This window comes from Sceloporus occidentalis, unplaced genomic scaffold (assembly GCF_023333645.1).
Source record: "Sceloporus occidentalis isolate IW3139 unplaced genomic scaffold, rSceOcc1.0.p SCAF_2, whole genome shotgun sequence".
Classification (NCBI taxonomy): domain Eukaryota; kingdom Metazoa; phylum Chordata; class Lepidosauria; order Squamata; family Phrynosomatidae; genus Sceloporus; species Sceloporus occidentalis.
Window position 1 is genome coordinate 254,145,264 of NW_028316982.1, and position 22,088 is coordinate 254,167,351.

Sequence of the window (22,088 nt, forward strand, 5' to 3'; positions counted from 1 at the left end):
AAACCACCTCTGAATATTCCTTGCTTAAGAAAATCCTATGAGATTCCTGGAGTCACCATAAGTTAGGTGATTTGAAAGCACATATAACTATGCCATAATACCTGCAATTTTCCAGTATTTTTGGATCTTGGGCAAACACGTGAAGCCCTTAACACAATACTGATGTATTTATTTTTGGTTAATTGGCTCAGCACTAGAGGACTGGCTGAGCCTGCTATAAAATCAAGCATATTTAAGGTTTTACTTTGAACCTTTGAAAATAAATTCCAAGTGTAATTAATGTTTTTCCCAGACCCCTTGAACTTTGCAGAGTAAAAATATCTTTACTCCTGACTTGAATTAAGAGATAAAGATTGCCACCACTTGATAAAATCCAAAATGGCAACTGGCAAAACATGTTTCTATTTCTGGCATTCCAAAAATAACTCCTAAAGATTGTTTTTAAGATCTTGAAATTCATTCTGGATTCCTGGGTTCTTTCCTCAGCTAGACCAAGGTTAGAATCCTAAATATACTAACTGGGAGGTAAATCTCACTGACCACTGTGAGGCTGAACTGCCAAGTAAACAAGTAAAGTGTTTCAGTGTAAAATTTATTCCATGAATAACTGAGGTTCGGGGGGCGGGGGGGGGGGATTCCAGAAATTCCAAATATTTACTGCTAGTCTCATTTAAAACCATGGCAAGACTTTTATCACAGCAAGCAATTTCTCAGAGTTGTGACTGGGAAGGCAGACTTTAGGTCAGTCTAAGGAAAAGCGGTATACAAATAAAGCTTATTATTATTTTTATTATTAAGGACAGATGGACCAGTCTGTACCCAATTTCTGTCAATTTCACATGTCACAAATAAATTCCATCCTGTTTTCTTTAAATTTATTTTTCATGAACAAGCATTTGCTATAAAATTATATGCATTTTATCACTATACACACATTTTATATGGTTCCTCTATTCTAATGTAGCATTTGTATGACCTTTTGAGCAGTCTGGAAGACAGCACTCATAATGAAGTAGGTCTGCTTAAAATGGCAGACAGACTGAACTTCTTCCCCAGCTGAAACTTTATTTTGATTTGAGATAAGCTACCAAGTCTGATAGACTTTTGCTCACATAATAGGCAGACATATGGTTAAATTATATTATAAATACAATGTACTAGATGTATACAATCAGAAGATCCAGTGAGCCATTCATAGAAGCAAAGAATCATGGAACTATGGAGTTGGAAGAATTACCAATAACCATCTCATCCAACTCTGGTGAAGCAAGACACCCGTAGTTGAATTATCTGTGACTGATTGCTATTTAGTCTGTGTCTAAAAACATGTAGCCACTCTCCATTGCTCCATGACCTAGTGGAGTGATGGCAAACCTATGGCACGCGTGCCAGAGGTGGCACTCAGAGCCCTCTCTGTGGGCACATGCTGTCAGGGATGATGGGAGTTGTAGCTCTTCACCTCTGGCTCGAACTCACCACCTTGTTACGCACCGGCGCTGACCAGTTTTGGCCAGTGGTTAAAGCTTTGCTCTAAAGCAGCAGAGTTACAGAGAATAGGCTGAAGACCCTGACAAACTCTCCAAGCCTTCTCACTCTTGCTTCCACAGAAGTCTTCCCACTTCTTCAGGATCCAGTTGGCTCTTGTATCTTCACTCAAGACACCAGACAACTCAGTAGTCTTATATAAAAGATCTATTTTATTCTACTATATACAGCTCCAAAACTATCCAACAATACTCCTCACTACTCACTGCTACTACCCACAAAATACATTAAGATTCATAGCCATTATTATAGTCCTTGGATCATACCACCCACTTTTGTCAGTATCCACCCAGTGGGCGTGTACATCCACTCTCATTGGTTCTCTTGTTTCTACCCAGAATTGATGATTTCATCATCTCAGCCTTGACCACTTAACAATTCTCAGGTGTGTTCAATTATCCACTTTGCATTTCTGTCCTTGGCATTCAGGACTTGCTAATCACATTACCTTTTACACCTGTGTGGCTCTTAATTGCTTCTGCTGAGTCACCCTGACTCTCACATACAAGTTTTATTTCATTCACTGTATATCCCATGTTGCTTTTTCCTTAACAATCCCCTCCGAAATAAAATATTGTATGTGGCTTACAATGTCATTCCAACCATTTGTGTCAATCTTTCATGTTTTTCTACTGTTAAAGCTTTTGTAAACAAATCTGCTATGTTATTTTGTGTTTCTATGTACCTCAACTCTATTTCTCCTTTTTGAACCATGTCTCTTACATTTTGGTATCTTACACCCACATATTTGGTTCTGTTCTTCAAACTTTCTGTTTCAGCCATTGCTATGCACGATTGCGAATCTTCTTGAATTTCAACAGGTACTTTGAAATTTACGTTCAAGTCATTTAACAATTGTTCAAGCCATTGTACCTCGTTCACAATTTCGTTCAAAGCTGCAAATTCTGCTTCAGATCTGCTTAATGCTACGTTTGTTTGTTTTCTGCTTCTCCATACAATTGGACTTTCACTATACTTGATGATCATTCCTGTAACTGACTTCTTGTCTCCTGATTCTGACGCAAACGAACTGTCTACAAAGCAATCTAAATCTGCATTACTGCTTCTGATGATTAACTTTTTGTCAAGGGTCCCTTTCAAATATCTTAACAAGTGTTTCACAGCTGTCCAATCCTCAACCTTAGGATCACAAAGTCTTCTGGATAAAACGTTCACAGCATACGCAATGTCTGGTCTAGTGTGGCAAGAAATGAATTGTAGAGATCCTATGATGCTCCTGAAAAATGTCTTGTCCTCAAAATCTCTGGTTGTTGGTTCAGAAACGAAACCAGTTGTCATTGGAGCTCTAACTATCTTAGCATTCTGTAGTCCACACTTTTCAATCAAGTTTTCTATCTTCCTTCTCTGACTTAACAAACAATGTCCTTCTTGTGTCCATTCAACATTAATGCCTAAATAAGATTTCAACAAACCTAGGTCCTTTAAAACAAATTTTTCTGACAATTCTCTCTTAACTGACTCTATTTCCTGTTTAGACTTTGCTGCCACGCATAAGTCATCCACATAAATCACTAGCACTATGTCTCCTTTTGTATAAACACAAGCATCTGCCACGCTTCTTTTGTATCCTAACTTAACCAACTCATCATTAATGCACAAATTCCAAGCTCTGGCACTCTGTTTTAAACCATACAACGCCTTCTTCAATCTATAAACCTTCTGACTTCCATTCTCCTCAAAACCTTGTGGCTGTTCCATAAAAGTTTCTTCATCCAAATTTGCATTTAAATAAGCTGTTTCAAAATCAAAATGTTCCACAACTAAATTCCTTCTTGCTGCTACAGCTAACACCATTCTCAGACTTTCTGGCTTTGCTGTTGGAGAGTAAGTCTTATCAAAGTTCTCGTACTGCTGTTGTGCAAAACCCTTAGCTACCAATCTAGCTTTGTACTTAATGCTTCCATCAGGCATTTCCTTTCTCTTGTACACCCATTTACAACCAATCACTTTCTTATCTATGGGTCTATCCACAACTTCAAACACATTTTTGTTCACCAAGCAACTAAATTCACTATCCATTGCTTCACACCATCTTTCCTGTTCTTCCCTAGAAAAAGTTTCTATCTCTTCAAAACTCTCAGGCTCTTCTACTACTGTACAAGCTCTTGCCTGTGTCACAACAAATCTATCTGGTGACTTCCTAACTCTGTGACTACGCCTGGGTATGAATTCTGTTGTTCTGCCTCTTTCCTCATCACTGTCTGCACTAGAAGATGTTGTCTTTCGGCTAAATCTCTTATCTTCTGTCATTCTGGTGGTTACTGGTCTTGTTTGTGTCTCCCCATCTGAGGTACTACCACTACTGCTAGTAGAGGCTTCTGACTTGACTGAAACCCCTCCGTTTCCTGAAGTTGGTTCAGTCTGGGCTTCTTGCTCACTTGAGCTACCTAACCTCAAAAACACTTCCTTGTTGGCATGCAGCTTGTCCCAGCCAGCATGTCTCTCAAAATTTGCAGACCTGGAGTACTGTACTTCTCTTCCTCCCAAATGAAACTTGTAGCTATTCCCTGAATATCCCAGAAACCTAAGCCTTTTACTTTTTGGTTCTCCTTTTCTCCTAAAACAAGCAGGTATGTACACATGTGCATATTGTCCAAACACTCTTAAATATTTGAAATTTGGCACTCTCCCATACAAGACCCTGTAGGGAATGTCCTCAATCTCTGAATGATACAACCTGTTACTTATATGTATAGCAGTCAGTGTAGCTTCACCCCAAAAGCTGTCACCTACTCCTGCATCTGCCATCAGGCAAGCAGAAATCCTTTTAATGTCCTGGATTTTCCTTTCTGCTAAACCATCCTCACTTGGACAAGCAGGATTAGTGGTTTCATGTCTTATCCCCACCTTCTGAAACCAATTATACAGCTGGTTGTTTAAAAATTCGCCACCTCTATCTGTAACAATAGTCCCAACTCTGCTATCGAATTGTCTTTCAACCATTCTTACCCATGCTTTCAAACTTTGCCCAGCGTCAGACTTATTTTTCAATATTCTTACAAAAGCATATCTTGAATATCTGTCCACAATTACTAGAAAATATTTGCTTCCTCCTAAAGACAAACAATTTGCTTGGGCAACATCAGCATGTACAAATTGAAATGGTCTTTGAGCAATTCTCTTGGATCTCTTAGCAACTGGAAAAGCTCTGACCTTGACTTGGTTACATACAGTACAGTCTAGATGATTTTTACATTCTGCCACTTTTAGATCTGGACACATGCTTATTAAACTCTTTAAACACTTAAAACTTGCATGGCCAAATTTTCTATGGAGCTCATGTATGCAGTCTTTGTGTAATGGCACATTATCAATATTGTTAGCATTCTCTACCTTGTAATTATCAACATTTTCTTCTAAGAAATAAAGTTTATCCTTTTTCAAGCCTATGCCACGCAGTTCCCCATTCAATGTTATTTTACACAAGTTCTTTTCAAATGTGACTATGTAGTCTCTGTCTGTTAATCTGCTCACTGATAACAAATTGTTTTCTAATTCTTTAACATGCAAAACATCATTAAAGTTTTCTTTCAGCCCTGGAATGTAAACTGTTCCCATTTGATTTACAGTACTAAGCTCATTCCCATCAGCCAAAACTACAGCATTTACATTGGCTGGCTTCCTTTCACTAATTAAGTTAATGTTCTTACACATGGAGGACGAAGCTCCTGAATCTACAAGCCATCTAGAGTTTGCATTTCGTTTTTCTTTGATCATGGTGGCAAACGCATTATTATTATTTCTATTGTCCTTCAAAAATGGTGGCTTGGATTGCTTCTGCCTCTGGTCGTGCCGTGATTGCCATCTGCTCTCTTGCTTGCTTCTATCAGTAGCCAATTGCTTGCAGTGCTTCTGCAGATGTCCTATCTTCTTGCAGTAAAAACATCTCCGTTGCTCCCTCGAAGAAGCTGCCTGGTCCAGCCCACGCACATCAGGCTTGGCTTGCTCACTTGGCACAGTCTTGGAAGTTGCTGCGTCATTTCTCTCAGACAACCTCCTCTGGTTTTCTTCCAGAATTCTGGCCACAATTAAGTCTCTATTCAACTCTGCTTCCGGTAAGTTTTGCAAACTGTTGGTAATGTTCCCCCAAGAAGGGTCTAATGATTCAATCAAAATATAGCATTGCTGTTCTCTGCTTATTTCCACTCCTCTTAACTCAGCCTGCACAAACAAGTCTTGCATCGTTTTCAAATGCTCTACTACACACTGTCCTTTTGCCATCTTCTGCCTATAAATTCTCTTTGACCATAGCATTTTTGCAAAGGCAGTAGAAGGAGTGTGTAGTCTCTGCAGAGTGTCCCACACATCTTTGGCGGTTTCCTTATCTCTGACATCATTAATCAAGTCTTCCTCAAGCATTAGAAAAAGACAGGCTTTGGCTTTATTATCTTTCTCTTTTATGGCTGCAGTAGGGTCTGCTGGCAGCCCAGCTTCAACAGTGGCCCACAAACTTTCTTTTACTAACAGAGACTGGGCATAAATCTTCCAGGTGGAGTAGTTGCTTCTGTTCAATTTACTAAACTTCAAAGTCTCCATTTTAATTTGTGCAGTGACTCAATTGACACAGTCCTTCTGAGTATGCACAACTGACCCCTTTCGGGCTTAATCAAAACACAGGAGGAGTTACTCACGGAGCTTATCAGTGCAGCGCAAACAGCTTGCTCTGATCTGTCTTCCACAAAACTGTCTTCCACTCTCTGGAACTTTCAGCTTCTGTGGATGCTGGGTGCTGCAGTAACTGGGCCCGTAACCCTTGTCAGGGATGATGGGAGTTGTAGCTCTTCACCTCTGGCTCGAACTCACCACCTTGTTACGCACCGGCGCTGACCAGTTTTGGCCAGTGGTTAAAGCTTTGCTCTAAAGCAGCAGAGTTACAGAGAATAGGCTGAAGACCCTGACAAACTCTCCAAGCCTTCTCACTCTTGCTTCCACAGAAGTCTTCCCACTTCTTCAGGATCCAGCTGGCTCTTGTATCTTCACTCAAGACACCAGACAACTCAGTAGTCTTATATAAAAGATCTATTTTATTCTACTATATACAGCTCCAAAACTATCCAATACAACTCCTCACTACTATCCACAAAATACATTGGGATTCATAGTCATTATTATAGTCCTTGGATCATACCACCCACTTTTGTCAGTATCCACCCAGTGGGCGTGTACATCCACTCTCATTGGTTCTCTTGTTTCTACCCAGAATTAATGACTTCATCATCTCAGCCTTGACCACTTAACAATTCTCAGGTGTGTTCAATTATCCACTTTGCATTTCTGTCCTTGGCATTTAGGACTTGCTAATTGTATTACCTTTTACACCTGTGTGGCTCTTAATTGCTTCTGCTGAGTCACCCTGACTCTCACATACATGTTTTATTTCAATCACTGTATATCCCATGTTGCTTTTTCCTTAACACATGCACCATCGTCCCAATACAGAGTTCACTACAGTTTGTCACTAGAAATCCAGGGGGACACGGCACTTTGTGATAAATATGTGGGTTTTGGGTTGTAGTTTGGGCACTCGGTCTCTAAAAGGTTCTCCATCACTGACCTAGTGTCTGGAACAGCAGAAAACAAGCTTGCTCCTTCTTCCATATGGCATCCTTTCAAATATTTAAACATGGCTATCATGTCTTCTCTTAAACTTGTCTTCTCTAGGCTAAACATACCCAGCTCCCTAAGCAACCTCATAAGGCATAATTTCCAGACCTTTCACCATTTTGGTCACCCTCCTCTGGACACACTCCAAATTGTCAATTTCCATCTGGATACTGGACACAGTATTCCAGGTGAGGTCTAACCAAAGCAGAATAGAGCGGTACTATAACTCCCTTTTGTCTAGACAGTACACTCCTATTGATGCCACCTAGGCTGTATCCCATACTGCTACAATAATTGAGTTTGACCCCACTTTAACTGCCATGAATCAGTGCTATGGAATTCTGGGAATTGTACTTTGCTTTCGAACCAGAGATCTCTTACAGAAAAAGCTAAATGTCTCACAAAACTATATTTCCCAGAATCCCAGAGCACTGAGCCATGGCAGTTAAAGTGGAGTCAAACCGGATTATTGCAGCAATGTGGATGCAGCCTTAAAATCACATTGGCTTTTTTTCTAATGGATAATAAAGCATATGGACAATAAAATTGTGAGCTTTAACAACAGCTAGCCTGCCATTGTGGGAACTATAGTTAGACCATTCCTTTAACTTTTGCTTGATATAATATTTGTTTATAATTTCTGTACACTAGGTGCCATCTATTTTTAGTTATAAGAACACCTAAATATCTAAATCCAGAAAAATAAATTGATAAATTAGATGGTCTCTTCAGTTTCAATTGTTCTTATTTTGTCATATTTATATTTAATATTTTTATTTATTGTAATTTGTTTTAACTCCATTAAATACCTGAATCTGGTTCAAAAATCTGGTATTTTTCTACCCAGAAATATTTTATTAAATAATTTGTGTAACTGTGGGATCAAATCATTGGCAAATGTTTTACATGCATCTGAGGCAGTAGGCTCCAGTCTACAAAAGCTCATGCTACCAACTTCTTTCTTTCAGATAGTCTCAAAGGTGGTACAAGATCCCTTCGCATACTGATTTTCCAGATGAATATGGCTATATCTTTGAATTCATTCAGTAAAGTTATTTTCATCATGCAAGTCTGCCTCCTTTTCCTGATGTCTAGTGGCTGATTTATTATGCCTTGGCATCTTTCCTCTATTCTTTGCTAATTATTCACTGTTTTATTCTGTTTTATCTCTCTTAAAAGTTAGTTATTAAGCATGGAGAGTGCAGAGAGATGCAATTATGCTGCCATCTCCAGAGACAGCAAACCATGCCACCTCAACATTTAGTGGTAATCTCGTTTCTTGTAATTTGAATCCATCAGTTCAAGTCTTACCAACCCCTCTGAAAACTGCAGTAAACAAGCTTGCCCAAGCCATCTCCTATGTGAGTCCATCTCCTATGTGAGAGTCCTTCTAATATGTGAAGATGGCTATCATATTACCTATCAGTATTCCCTTCTACATGCTAAACATGCCCAACTGTTTCCCATAAGGGTCTTTATCATCTTTGTTTTCCTTCTCTGAACACGTTCTAAAAGTGGACACAGTACTCTAGGTAACGTCTGACCAAAGCAGTTGCATGGTTATGCTTACTTCATTTTCTAAGTATAAGCAACAGAATCATAGAATCGTAGAGTTGGAAGAGACCACAAGGGCCATCCAGTCCAACCCCTGCCATGCAGGAACTCTCAATCAAAGAACTTACTGATTTTTCTAGTTTCTGTTTCCGGTGGTAGAAAGCAGTTTGTCTGATCTAAGATGAAGTTTTGTTGATGTTTTACACACTCATAAGTGCTCTTATGCATGCACTTGTATCCTTTTTGGCCATTGCCTAATCTCTATATACAGTTCATGGTTGCATAAGTGGAGTGCTGCAAATTGTGCATTCTTGGATGGTGCATAATTATTTATCAGTGCCCTCAGTGTACCACTTTCTTCGCTGGAATTGCCAAGGAGCCATTGTACATTCTCTGTTGCACAGTGAAGGAATAAGAACATTCACTGATTTGCAAATGGTTGCACAATATTGGTATTCAGCAAAAGGTTAGTATGGCACAGCCACCACTTAACTACTACAGATTTACACTATAAAAAACATTATGTAGGATCTTAACCCTAGTCTTAATTTACAGCTCATCCAATAACCTTATAAAGGCCATTGGCTAACATCCTATTTTAGTTTCAGCAGTGCATAAAGCCCTACTAGTGTAATTACATAGGAGGTTCAACAGGGAATATAAGTAGTCAAAGATGGTGGGCAACAGCATGATAGAACTTTTCCAGCATTCCCACCGTTGTTGTTTGGGTTGGGGAAATGGACAAAGCTATGTTTTGTCCTGTCTTGCCGCTGTTGAACAACGGAGTAAAATGTTGTGCAAGGAGATACTAGGTATTTCCTTACACAAGCTCTCAACATGTACTAACACTAGCATAATCCTAAATTGGCCATCTTAAATTACCAAAAGGATTCCAACCAATATATATTTAAAGTGGGATATCCCTATGCAAAGTATTTCCAATTTTGCTATGCTAAATGAGTAAGAGACCTCAGGTTTCCATGCTGAAAGGGGCCAGATGTGAAAGCACAAGGGACTCCATTTGTTTTTCCACCTCATGAATAGAACTGTGCTGTTACATATATAATGAGGAAAGGAATCAATAGAAAAATGAAAGAAGAGAGGAATGTTGATGCAATCTGCCAGGTAGATGTCTTAATCTTTGCTCCTGAAAAAAGCACATAGAATACTGATGTTCAAGTGAAAGGAATGCAACCCACTCCACCTGCATCATTGGTATTCCCCAAGCACAGTTCACTGGGACTCCCAAAGATGTGCTTCAATCTTAATCTATACTAAACAAAATGTAAACACGAATCTTCTAATCTCCCCCCACCCCCGAGCTAGTTAGCAACCTGTCTTTGGGACTCATCTGGTTATTGCCAGGGATATTGTATGCCAAGGAAGGAGTCAAAGTAACTGCCATCCACAACAAGAAGAAAAGAAAGCTGCTGCTGGTTTTGAGACTCATTGCTCAGGGGCCATGTGCCAGCTTGATAAGATGAATCAGGAACTCTACTGTCTTTCCAGCACATGCATCAAGGATGTCACTGAGAGCTTGCCAAAATTCATCAATACTCCTTTCTTCTTATTCATGGAAGTATCAATGAAATGGCCAAGGACACTTTTGAGCAGATCACCTCTGATTATGAAGCTTTTTGGCAGAAAATTGAATGGGTTTGAGGCACATGTGGTATTCTTGTCAATTCTACCAGTGAAGGATAGAGGACCACACGGGGACAGGAAGGTATTAAAAGTGAATGACTGGCTATGTAGGTGGCCGAGATGGGAGAAGTTTGGCTTCTTGGATGATGGGGCTCATTTTTAGACAGAGTATTGGCTCAGATGGGCTGCACATCATGAGGAAGAATGTCTTTTGTAGTATACATGGCAAGTTGAATCAAGAGGACTTTAAATTGTTGGGACAGCTGGAGCTCAAACGTCAGCCCAAAGGCAAGCTCTAAACACAATATTGTGAATTCTAGAGGAGAAGCCAATGGAATGTATGGGATCCACAGAAAAATTGGCAGTATATTAAAAGTTGAGAAGAAACAAAGCTTCAAAAGTCTATACAGCAGTGCACTGGGTTTGGGAAGCAAACAAGATGTACTTGAAGTCCTAGTTCAGGGAGGTAAATTTGACTTTATAGGCAAAATAGAGACCTGATGTATTTCATGATATTTCAAATATTCCATGAGTGGAATATTTAAAGTAGACAGTACTTTAGGGGGAAGTGATCATGTAATGCTAGAATTCACAATTGTGGGATAGGGCAAAGAAAAATATAGTAAAAAATGGACCTTAAATTTCAGGAAAGTTGATTTTAACAAGTTCTGAAAAATACTGGGTGGAATTCCGCAGCTCGATGTGCTAAAAGAAAAAGCAAGGGTGGGAGTTCTTGAAGGAGTTGCAAAAAGCACCATTATAAGCAATCCCATGGAAGAATAAAAATGGGAAACATCTGAAAAAGCCAATGTGGCTGCACAGCAAACTCAAGGAGGAAGCGGAAAGCAAAATGAGTGTGTATATACAATGGAAGGAAGGACAAATCACCAAAGAAGAGTTCAGATGTGCAGTCCAAACTTGCAGGAATAGTACAGAAAAAGAAAAGCTAAAGCTCTGAATGAGATGAGACTGGCTGGCAAACAAGAAACAACAAAAGGGTTTTTTTCAGATCCACTGAAGGAAAGAGACAAAAGTGACGGTGGGATCACTGTTCAATATGGATGGTAAAATGATAACAGATTACAGAGCAACTCAATACCTGTGGAAGATGAGGGGGACATTAGCCTCCTAGGAAACATTGGAGGGCCACAGCTGCCCCTAAAAAATAATAAAAATTATGACCCCAAGCCCATCTAGGAGCCATGGGGGCATTTCCACCATGTGTTGAGTTTCAAAAAGGCTTCTTCTGGGCCTAAACTGGCCCACAGTGTCCACAAAATGTAGTGAGGACACACACCACAACCCCAGTGGACATTTTGCAGTAGCTGGGGGCAAAATGATATTATATGACCCCAGGGGGCTCTGGGGAGGGCACAAAAATGGCCCTGGCATGTGGCCCACAGGCTGCACTTTCCCAAACAGTAGAAATAGTAGAAATACTACTAATTTTTGTGAATCCAATGACCCCTGGTGCCTGGTGAATCTGGAAGTGTCTCCTTGCTACCTGTTCTGACTTTTCTGTGAGAAAAGAAGCTTAGAATAAACTCTGAGCTTCATGTCTCCAATGGATTTACAAAGGACATTTTCCCCCTGTCAGTGATAAGCCATGGGCCAGAAATGTTGTTTACCTCCTTATTTTCTTCTCCTAATTTCCCAAGGAAATGAAGTCATCTAGTCTTCAAGCCACACTTTTTTTTTTACATTTTTGTCTTCAAAACATAAACTAGAGAAATAGACAGGCCAAAGCCTGAAGGTTGATGATGTGTTAAAATCACAGCTCCATAACCTTATGCAGAAAAGACCTTGAGGAGGTCTATAAATACTGCGTCTGGGACATTAATCATACTAAGGTATGATAGACAGTTCATGTTTTGACAAGACAATTTGAGGAGTATTATAAAAGGCAGATGCATTTACCAAACATTTTTTTTATATGAAGGCCAGATTATTATCCTCACCCCCACCATTAACTCTATGGTTAATAGAAAAGAATAAATGTATAAATTGATTGTATTTGAGGTCATAACTTAATTTTTTTTTAGCTGATATGACTTCTGTACTATCAAATATGAACACCTCCGTCTAGTTTGATCTGTCTGATTCTATGTATTGCCTGTCTGTCTGTCTGTCTATCTATCTATCTATCTATCTATCTATCTATCTATCTATCTATCAGTGGCCTGTTACAGACAGCCAAAATAAAGCTGCTTCGAGTCACAGTGGAGGTATGGTGTTTCAATGATGCATGCGTCTTAAGAGTCCAGAAGTCACACCAAAGCCACGCTCCAGCCTTAAGGACTGGAGTGTGGCTTTGGTGCGGCTTCTGGACTCTTAGGACGCATGTATCATTGAAACACCATACCTCCACTGTGACTCGAAGCAGGTTTACATTGGCGGGATACAGACCGCCGCTTTGCGGCGGTCTCCCGCCGGCGCCATTTGCTCCGCGAGGGAGCCGCAGCAGCCAAACCGCGCGGCTCCCGCGCGGAGCAAAAAAGAAGCTCCATTTCGGAGCTTCTTTTTGCGGCGCCTTTATGACGTCGCGAGGCGCCTGGCGCGGACTCGCGACGTCATAGGCGCCGCGACACGTACGGACGCTCAGCGTCCGATACGTAAACATGGCGGCGCCCATGTGGAAGGGGCGCCGCCATGTTGTACGTATTCTATACGTACTAGGGTTAGGGGGGTGCGGAAGCACCGCCCCTTCCTAACCCTAGTACGTATAGAAGACGTACTTTATGGCGGTCTGTATCCCGCCTTTGGCTGTCTGTAACAGGCCTATATCATCTATCATCTTTCTAATTTATAACAGATGGGGAAGATGTGGCTCTACTTAGTTTGCCAAGTATTCCATATTAGAAGGGATGTTCCTTGTAAGATTGTCATTTATAGGATGTCCCCTATTTGAGGGCTGGAAAGCTTTTGCCTCTATATATACTGAACATGATGTCAAATAATCAAATGAATAATCCTATATTTGGGTGTGTGTGCTCTTCATAAAGACAAAAATATGTGTTTATGAGCATGGGACTATAGGAATTTATAATCTACAAATGTGAGCGATATGTTAATTTTACAAAGAAATACATGACTAAGGGGTGAAACAGACCACCCTGGAGGGGTGGCTTCAAGATGCCCCTGACAAAACTGGATTGGGGCCATGGCAACTGCATGCAGCAGCCCAAATCTGCCTCTTTGCCAGTCAAAAAAGGAATGGCAAACAGCTGTTCCTTTTTCTGCCAGCAAAAAGCTGGCTTTTCCACCCTGCCATGTTGGGAAGCCGGTTTTAAGGCACTCCAGTGGTGTGCAGTGTGTAAATGCCGCTCCGTTGAAGCACCCAGAAGCCAGCCCATGTGTGGGCAGCTGCCCAGCTTAAAGCTGACTTCCAGGCATCTTGGGAACATGTGTTCTCTGAACGCCACACCCCCAAGATGTCTGGAAGTCAGTTTTTTATGCTGGTCTGTTTCACCCCTAAATTGGCAGAGACCAATAATTCCCCCCCCATATTTTCGTAGAACACAAACTTGTTAATAGCCATATTTTGACTGTCAACGCTGCATGTCATGAATTTTGACTGCCCCCTATTACTATTTTGAAAACCTAGCAACACTGGGCTTTACAGGCCTGGCACATGATGCCAGAATACACTAAAACAGTCGACCTGAAGAGTAAACAAGGGTTCTGCTAGAATAATGAGGCTTTGCATCCTCCAGTTCTGGCAGTCATCAGGCTAAGAGGTTAAATTCTGAGTTCTGGCTGAGGGAACAGCAACAGCCCTGCTATCTTCCTAAACCAAGGCTGCTACCTGTGCATTATATATGTGATGAAATATCATGGTTTTTGCTCTGTAGAGTTATATTGCTAAGAATAATTTCCCCCCTTTTAAAAGCATCTTGAAAATGCAGTGTTAGCAGGGCCTAGTGGAAAAGTCATTATCAGTAGCCATGAAAAATAAAAAGAGTTTATCTAGCTTTATAGCAAACCAACTGTAATATCTGGTATGTTGAAAGATATCAATCTCAATTGTTTTTTAACATGAAGATTGCCATTTCTAAAATTATCCATGCTGGGAAAATTTGTGTTTCTTATTTAGATCGGAGCAGCTAAGGGGATGTTTCCTGTGTAACTGGTCTGCTTTTTCCCATGGGCTTCTTGTGACCCTTTGCAGTAGCTTTATGTAGAAGAGTGAATGAGAATTTTCTTTTTTTATAAAAACATGGGCAGACCATGGGAATAAAATATGGACATTCTTATCAGTTTTGATACACATCAAAACATAGGAATACACATTTAGTAACATTTGCTTCTGCAAAATTTACAAAATGATGTAACAGGAGACTGAAAAAGTGAACAAGCCAACCAATTTATGTTACAAATGGGACCTTATTGCATGGAGTTAAAACCCCGGCTTACCTTTCCTAAATTCAGTCCTAATTCAGTAGAAAACCAGGTATTATCAAAAAAGAAATCATCACCAAATCACCTCCTAGGTCCTGTAAGCAGCTTACAGGACCCAAGCTGCACCCAGGATGGACCGAGGCAGCAATTTGGAAGCAATTTCTTTGCGATAACACCCAACTTCCTCCCAAATTAGGTCTGGTAAACTGGGGTTTTAACCCCATGCAGTATTGTCCTTGGTTTCAAAAAGTGGCTGCTCTAGATTTCACTTATTCACTGATGTTTCCTAGACCTATTTTGTGCCATGTATTTTACATATGAAACATTTTGCTTCCTCCCCTCACTACAGAAAATAATAATCATGACATAACTTATAGGGTCTATCATGTACAAGTCCAAGGGCATCAGGTTACTGCAAGATCAGCCCTCTTTTCTCTTGCCTCTGAAATGAAAATACAGGCTAGGCCCTGCAAACTAACAGAAAATTAACCAGGAGAAACTCAAAGACAGGACAGAGCTGGTAAGCTAGAAATGTCTGAAAAGACTGCACGAAACAGGCTGTTCTCAAAGGTTTTTGTCAGGATCTTAGCTATTCCCTTCTCTCAGATACTCATATGCACCCAATGCCCATTTCAAGAGCAGATGCATCCAGCAGAGATGGACATATCAGAGCTAGCAGTGTCATATCATTATCACCTACAGTACAAGAATTAAAAGAAAGAGAGTCTACCTAAACAAGCTGCCTTGGATCCGATTCTTGGAGAAAGGCATTCTTCACATTTAGTGGAAGTGAAAGTTTAGGTAGAGCCTTACACCTAGTGGAAAAATGGTGTGTTAAATGGTAAACTGTTATCCAAACAGGTGGGTGAGGGATTTGAAGGGGGTGGTGTCCCCACCAACTGTGTCAACTTGTCTTTTAAATGCTGGGGAATTTCTTAGCTCAAAGAAGTTTGTGAAAAGCTGAATAATTTGAGGATTGTTTCCACCTATTAATACCACTGACAACTGAGGTGGACTCTAAGTTTGGGTGGATATGAAGATTTTTAATTTAGAAATATTCAAAAGTGCAATCAAGCACACAATAGTAATTCAAACAGACACACCATTCAGAGCTAACTAAAACAGAGGTATGGAAAGTGAAGAGCAGAATGTTAGGGGTATAGAGAGGGTAAGATTTACCTGTTCTAGAGAGCACACCATGAAAAGTGTGTTGTGGCTCAAATGGAGTCTGAGGGCGACACAGCAAGTACTCTGTGTGCATCGAGTGCAGATGGGCCAACTGTGTTCAAGGAGGCTCAGTTTGGGACTGATATTTATATCTGACATCCTAGCCTTAAGGGGTGCTAGATGCTAATGGTCTTCCCAGGGAATCAACAATGGGATTCTGGAATGATTGATGGCTTTAACTTCAGAGTGATAAAAACACACTGACTGGACTGAATTTAGATGGATAGGGAAGTTGGCTGGGAACACAGCAGTGGGTAGAATCGTAGAATCAGAGTTGGAACAAGGGCCATCTAGTCCAACACCCTGCCATGCAGGAATACACAATGAAAGCACTCCCAACGGATGGCCATCCAGCCTCTGTTTAAAAGCCTCCAAGGGTGCATGTTGGACAGCTCTTACTGCCAGGAATGTCTTTCTAATGTTGAGATGGAATCTCTTTTCCTGTAGTTTGAATCCATTGCTCCATGTCCTGTCCTCTGGAGCTGCAGAAAACAAGCTTGCTCCACCCTCAATATGGCAACCCTTCAAATATTTAAATGAGGCTGTCATATCACCTCTTAACCTTGTCTTCTCCAGGCTAAACATACACTGCTCCCTAAGTCGCTCCTTATAGGGCATGGTTTCCATAACTTTCACCATTTTGGTCACCGTCCTCTGGTCATCAATGTCCATTTTGAATTGTGGTGCCCAGAACTGGATGTAGGTAAGTAGGACTCACCTTTGCCTTTGTTTATAGTGCAAGATGATATGTGGAGAACCTGGGGGTGAGGGAGATGGAACAATCTGCTTGCAATCATCAAACCCATTTAGCCTTTGTCTTGGTATTACCTTGGTCTTTCGCATATCTTCGGGTCTACGTGTCCTTCTCATGGGCAATTCTCTTCATGCAGAAAGGTCATTGTGACTGCTTAAAAGCATGTGTTGCTCTAAATATGAAAATGTGGAAGCCACAAATAACAAGGGGTATGTCAGGTATGCAACCCCCCCCCCCCCCAGCATATGTTACCTACAAGATCCCAGTTGTTCCTTTTAATTTCTGTCAAACCCATATTCATGCTATTATCTGAACTGGCTGGTAGTTGCTTTATTCAACTCCAGCAACCATTTCTTACAAACCTGCAGATTCTCCCTCTGCTCTTCCAAACTGGGAGGACTTTCCCAGTTTTTAACCCCCTCAAACATGTGTAGGGCGGCCTACCTTTTGTTTTAGGGGACAATTATGCCCCCCCACAAGCTTCTGGAGGTGTGATTTGACTTCCCTGTATTTTTGCAGACAAAATATGGATGGCCATGTGATTTTTCAGCAGAAATTTTATTTAGGTTATGGTCTCCCCTTCCATTTTTTTCAATACAGCTCTAGAAACAAATGATTTCAGCTTTTCTTTAATACAGAAATTTCTGTCTGTCTGTCTTATCTCACAGAATAAGATACGTTTTATGATTTAGGAAAAGTTGGCACTGATGGGATGTGACAGAACTTGTAATAAATGTGGTTTGATTAGCCCACCAGTTTGTATTTTTCAGCTCTGAGAATGGATTATGGACCAGAATGACAGAGACATGTGTGGATATTAGCAAAGTGATGTCAGATGATGCAGCAGTGCACAGAGATGAGAAAATGAGGAATTTCCTTCCTTTCTACATACAAGCTGAATCATACAGAACTTCAAAAGAAAAAGGATGCCACTTTTTTCCCTGGTAAAGTTGGGGGAAATGGGAACATTCCTTACCCACAAGATCCCATGTTGTGGGCTGTCTTTACATGAGCACATTTCCCTTGATGATAAACTGAAAAACCCAGCAAGTATCATTCTCTGAAATCTATTTAAAGAGATTCTCAGGACTGAAGGTCACAGGTTTCAAAACAGGAAACAGAGGCATGTCGTGGGAAATAGCTGCATGTGGTTCAAACTTATCGACACATCATTAAAAGAAGACAATTAGGACATTGCACAATCTATCCATCAAATGGATAGAGCCCAACATTGCAACAGGCAAAAGAATGTACATATTCACACAATAAAATGTGAAACATGAACCAGGTCTCTCTTAAACAGGAAGTCAAAGGACAAGCTTGACATGAAACTGATAGGCATCCACAGAGAGTAGACTGCAAGAATCTTGTGGTATTGTTGGGACTCAAAGAAACTTCATGTGAGAGCAATACCTTGTAGACCAGGGTGGGCAACTGCAGCAAGTGCACAGGACAGTTTATGTCCTTAGAGACTTCTGGCAGGCCACATTTACCGATTTTCAGGGGGAAACTGGTTGAAAATGAAACTCAGATATGACCACAAATCTTACTGTTTGGAGCTCTGGGGGTTTTGGCAGATTTTTGGCCATGTCTTGGCAGAGGGGAGTTGGACGATGAGGGTGTTCTCAAGTCAACTTCCATTCGAGGGCTTGAATCCCATTAGTGGCATATGCATACAGATGTTTCACATATAACTGTATATGTCCTTCTTTGGATGCTGCAGAGGTTGGTATTCCCCTCTTCCCTTGGCAGCACTCTCAAGCCCCAACTTACTGTACATTCTCTGATCCCCTCCTGAGCATATATATTCTGTGCCTCATGGAGAGCATCCAGGAGCAAAGAAGCATTTGACTACTGCCCTCTAGCCAGGTGGAAAATGATAACAGCAACTCTGAGACCACTGGAAGATTGCAATGGATCTCATTGCTAGTGTAATAATTGGCTACAGGGACATAGCCAGACACTTCTCTGATCTTGCCTGCTCCTCATGATGCATGGAATGGCTATGAGGTGGTGGATTCACAGATTGTACATAAGTCTAGGGAGGTAGATTATGGATCGGCCTATTACAGGTTGACATGCAGAACAATTCTGCTATACTGAGCTAGACAGGTTGCAACCTAGATGTGTCATTTCTTTCATCTAAAAAGTGGATGGGGGTGTACATGCAAAAAGGTATACTTTCCCAAAGCATTTGGAAGAGTTACTTTATTGGACTATAAGTCACAGAACTCCTCCTCACCCACATATTCCCCCAGCCAGTGACCCTGCTGGCTGAGAGAGTCTGGGAACAGTAGTCCAAAAAACTGAATTTCCCCCAACTTTGCTCCTGGTAGAGAACTAATGTTGTGCATCTCCACTCACTTTAAGTATCTGTCTCTCTGTGTCATCTGTGGTATCTGTATTGTGTGCAGCACCATTTCTAACTATAAACAGAGGTTTAGCTAATGTCTGTTCCTCCAAACATTGCTGTTATTATTAATTAATTTATTTCATTTATGTGCCACATTTCTACAACAGTGGGATCCAAGGTGGTTCACAAAAGGAATCAGTTAAAAGCCCAAAATAAAGATTTTAAAACAATTAAAATCATCACATTAAAATAATATAAAATTATTTAAATAGCATATAGAAGGTTTTTTTAATAAAAAAAATAAAATAAAAGCATCCCCCCCATAAGAAGCTTTCCTGCTCACAAATTAAAATCCTGCTTAAACAAAAAGATATTTGTCTGCTGGCTAAAGCTGAACAGGGAGAAGGTTAACTAGCTTCCTGTGGAAGAGAGTTCCATAGGATGAGAGCAGCTTCTGAGAAGCCTCTTTCTTATATTTTCACCAAGCAAGCCTGTGATGCTGATGGGACCAAGGGGATGCCTTCCCCTGAACATCTTAAAGCTCTGGCAGGGTTGTGTAGCCAGATCTGATGGTGATAGTTCTTTCCCTGGAGTTCTCAACACTCCAAGAACTGGGGTATGACGGCACAAGAAAGTATAGGACTATGAGCTGGCATTTAGCTTGTGCTTCCACATATCCAGAAGCAGTCTACCTCTAGCGCTGTTGCCACACTGCATAAATAAAGCAGTTTGACACCACTTTAACTTCCTGGGATTTGTAGTTTGGTGGTGCACCAGTGATCTCTGACAGAGAAGGCTAACAAAACTACAAATCCCAAAATTCCATAGCACTGAGTCATGACAGTTAAAGTGATACCAAGTTGCTTCACCTCTGTAGTCTCCTCCTCCCACTTGCTCTCTTTAGCCTCAGCTTGCTTCAGTTGTTGCAAACTGAGCTCAAAGTGCAAAAGTAGTTTGTACTCAAATAACTCAGTGGCGGGAGATGAGAGGAGGGGACAAAATGTTGTCCTTTCTAGTAGGCCTAGGCAATAGCAAACTGCTGCAGCTCCTCCTCTTTTGTTCTTCCTCATTAATAATTTTTGCCATTTTGGCCACATTATGATGTTGCTTGGCTACATGTGTCCCTTTTGTTATCTGTGAAATGATATTTAGTTTGCCCCATTTCTGTGATTCAAAATACCACTGAGAAATAGATAACTCTTGTTTCTTTAATAATAATAATAATAATAATAATAATAATAATAGATTTATTTCTAGCCCGCCCAATAATGAAGAATCCGGGCGGGTTACAACAATAAAATACAACAAATTACAATAGAGTTAAAAAAATCAAACCCTAGACCTACCACCACCCCCCATTCCCAGTACTAAAACAGAATTAAACAGTAATAATATTAAAACATTTAAAACATTAAAACATTAAAACATTGAACAACCAAAAAATAGGCAGAAACATTTTGGAAGCCTGGAGATTGAGAGTGAAGTTGAGAAGACAAAGATTACCTAATTGCATGCCTTTGAGCTCTTGTTGTGCCATTTATATGACAGTGCAGAAGAGTGACATTTGTAACCATTGTAAAATAAGCATTCGAAGAAAGCTACTCTGAACATGAAGTGTTCCAAATCTTTAAAGATTTACTTCTAAAATTTCTAATCTCTCAGCAAGATTGAGAAAGTTACTGATTTAGACTATGGGAGGAGCCAGATAGCTGTGATCCAAAAAAGTAAAATCTTCAAATTCTGCTTATAGGTGTGATCCTTCATACCTCCAGTTTCCTTCTATACAGAAGCTTGAGTGAACATGGCAAACCCTTAACACAAAATGTGAAACCAAAACATGCTTTGTTAATTGAACAGGATGATGATCAGACAGGATAGTAAATGAGAAATTCTCTGGAGAGCTACATATGTCATTCCATTGTAATATATTATACTGATTCTTCCCTAGCTAATATTTCACTGGAGGCATGATAATGATTCATCACCTACATAGCAAGCAACATTCAACTGGGAGCTATCCTTCTGTAGCTAGTTTGAATCTTGTTTGCAGAATCTATCCTGACATTAGAAACTGCAATGCAGTGATAAACATTTGAGAAGAGAGAAGCCAGCACATAGTTTATGTTGTCAATGAAAAATAAAGCTCCTTTCTTCAGCTGCCAGATATGTCACGATCAAGTGGAACACTATTCGGAACACATTACTTTTGCACAGTGCCAAATATAGGCTAGTCTAAAAGCCCTGTCAATAGATGTCTGGGTCCTTGATAGTTATGTAAACAAATAAGGAAGGCCCATACAGTTTATGGATCTTAAAGTCTAAATCCAAACAGTGGAAATGGCATTAGGGGTTGACATCCTTGAGCACCAACTGAGGCACACACACTCTAGAAAGCCTTTATCCTCCTTGGCCTTGCTGAAAGGATTGGTTCATGTGTCCCTTCCAAGCAAGACAGAAGAGATGGAGGACCAAGGAGTAGCAGCACCTGCCCTGTCTCTCTAGAATCTACCCAAGCAATGAGAAGGTGGAGACAAGTGAACAGGCAGCAGTGACAGGATCTAGAAAGAAGCAGACTACTAAGCGCAATCTAGGAACTTCAGTAGAAATGGGGATGTGGATAAACACAATGCTGCTCAGACTGGTGGTCCATGGACCACTTCCAGTCTTTAACTATCATCTGTATATCCTAGTCAGTTTACAGGAAACTATACAAAATACAATAATAATCTGGCACAAATATGGTACAAGTTCTTGGCATATTGGGGAAGAACTGCCAGTTTGCCAGATAAAATAGTTTGAGAAGCACTGGATTGAAGTATTAAATCTAAGGGGCTGTACAGACCAGCAAGAAACGCTGGTGTCGGGGTGGAGTGGGGGCATGGTGATCACATGCCCCACATCCTGACTCTGCCCTGAAAGCGGTGTCATGCCACCAGCCCAACCAGATGGTGGGCAGCGTCATGACATTTCTGCGGCACAGCATTTACA